Source organism: Mastomys coucha, unplaced genomic scaffold (genome assembly GCF_008632895.1).
Source record: "Mastomys coucha isolate ucsf_1 unplaced genomic scaffold, UCSF_Mcou_1 pScaffold23, whole genome shotgun sequence".
Taxonomy (NCBI): domain Eukaryota; kingdom Metazoa; phylum Chordata; class Mammalia; order Rodentia; family Muridae; genus Mastomys; species Mastomys coucha.
Window position 1 is genome coordinate 94,709,430 of NW_022196906.1, and position 2,747 is coordinate 94,712,176.

The following is a 2,747-nucleotide window of genomic DNA, read 5'->3' on the forward strand; positions in this document are numbered from 1 at the left end:
AAGTACACTGTAGCTGTCTTCAGACACTCCAGAAGAGGGTGTCAGATCTCACTACGGATGGCTGTGAGTCACCATGTGGTTGCTGGGATTTGAACTCAGGACCTTGGAAAGAGCCATCAGTGCTCTTAACCACTGAGCCATCTCTCCAGCCCCCTTCTTTTGTTTTTTAAGACAGCGTCCATCTATGTTGTCCTAGCTGTCCTGGAACTTACTATGTAGACCAGGCATGCACCACTACACCTGGCTAGGCATTAACATTTTTTTAAACAGTTGAAATCCTCATTTTTAGCCTAGACTACTTATGAATTGCAAAGAGTAGTTTTAAAACTTTATGGCCTGGGATGGAACACTTAGAAATCTTTCTTAAGCCAGGCAGTGGTGGTGCACACCTTTAATCCCAGCACTTGGGAGGCAGAGGCAGGCGGATTTCTGAGTTCGAGGCCAGCCTGGTCTACAGAGTGAGTTTCCAGGACACTCAGGGTGACACCCTGTCTCGGGGAAAAAAAAAAAAAAAAGAAATCGTTCTTAAACCCTATTTTATTCAAGAGGTATATCTTTTAAAAATGATTCCTGAGTAGGTTCTGGTGGCCCAAATCTTTAATCCCAGCAGTTGAGAGGCAGAGACAGGCAGATCTCTGTAAGCTTGAGGCCAGCGTCATAGAAAGATACATGACAACCAGGGCTACAAAGAGAGACCCTGTTTCAAAATTAACTAATTAATTAATTAACTAAAAATCATTCCTGTAATCCCCCCTTTGTCTCTCTAATGAGCTCTTCTGCTCACTTCCCACAGCAGTGATTTCGAACTGTTGTCAGGGACTTGAACTCTTTCTCACTAACAGCTCTAACAGTGACAGGTTAAATAGTCAGAACTTAGAACCAGTGCTACTCTAATTCAATTTCTACCTGTTGGTGCCTATCTGCTTAACCAGAAGACTGTCTCAGTTAGAGAGTGCTGAGCCCAGGTGTGTACATTGGTGACTGATAGACCTTCAGGTTGTACTAAGGGCTGTAGGGGACAGGTGGGAGTCATTAAGAAATAGAAATTGGGGCTGGAGAGATGGCTAAGCGCTTAAGAGCACTGACTGCTCTTCTGAAGGTCCTGAGTTCAATTTCCAGCAACACATGGTAGTTCACAACCATCTGTAATGGAATCTGATGTCCTCTACTGGTATGTCTGAAGACAGCTACAGTGTATTCATATACATAAAACAAATAATTCAAAAAAAAAGGACTGGAGAGATGGCTCAGCAGTTAAGAGCACCGATTGCTCTTCCAGAGGTCCTGAGTTCAAATCCCAGTAACCTCGTGGTGGCTCACAGCCATCTGTAACGAGATCTGATGCCCTCTTCCAGGGTGTCTGAAGACAGCTACAGTGTACTTACATATAACAAATAAATAAAACTTAAAAAAAAAAAAACCAACAAATTGTCCTGAGACAAATGGGGATTTTGAGAGATGAGAGAAATAGACATCTCTGGGAGCAAATGGGCTGTGTTCCAAAAATTCAATTTTTAAATTGACTGTTTGGAATGCAGAATGCTTTTCCCCCTTAGCAACAATGCTATGAATAATTGCAGATCTTTTTTCAGAAAAGTGCACATGAACTGGTTCAGCCCACAATGTTGCAGAACTCTCTGCTAAGACATTTCAGAGTTGCCTTGAGAATATCCCTAAATCCTACGACTCTGAATTATAAATAAGCTGTGTATATAGTTGCCACCCCAACTAGACTGTGAACTCTTTGAGGACTGGAGAATGTTGAATTATTCATTTTTGTATTCTGAATGCCTGGCATATAACCGGCAATAAATGTTGGTTGCATAAATGAATGGACACATTTAATAGGCATTTGGATGGTATTGAAAGCATCTTAGGAAATAAAGAGAGTCACATTTAGCGAGTACCTTAATATGTGTCTGGTACTATACTAGGGCAGCCAATAAGCAAGGTGCTTTGTTGAGGTGAGACCCCGGGAGGATGAAGCTGGAAATGTAAAATAAATGGGTGCTAAGACTGCTAAGTGTTGTTTAGATGAAATAAATGCATTGAGAATGTTGATCTGAACGGTGTCACAGGGAAATAGTCACAGGAATGGAAGTGAAAACCCTCCTTGGAGGCGCTGACCCTGGCCTGCAGGGGACTCCCGACCTCTAAACAGCAGGGAATGGCGGAGGAAGCCTGGTAGGTCCTAGAAGAATCAGGAAAAAGGACAGAAGTCTCAGATCCTGGTTTAATTTCATCTGATGTTGGGTTTTCTATAAAGTATTGTTCTGGGGCTGCGAATGTTATCAGAGGGCAATGGCGAGTTCTTGCCTGGCATGCACAAAGCCCTGGGTTGGATCTCCAGCACCACATTACCCCCCCCTCCCATCCCCTCCCCCCTTCCCCCGTACAGTGGAACCTGCAGGCAGTCTCAGCACGCAGAGGTGGGGGCTGGGCAACTGCTTGGTCGATGTCAACCCCAGCTGCACTGGGAAAGAGGCCAGTCTGCATTTAACTAAGATTTTTTTTTTTCAAAGTATTTATCTGGCTAGTCTCTGACCTTGTACATTTAACTTTATTTTAAATTAAGCTGCTAGCACTTTCGTGTAGATCGAGGTTGTCTGTGGTTCTCTATTGTAACTGCAGGTTAGGCATGTGTTAAAAGTCTGTTTGGCATAGGTGTAGTGGAAAGGTGATGATGTGCTGGGATAGTGGGCCAGAAGGGAGAATGAAGTTAAGAAGTTCCCTGGGCGGTGATGGCA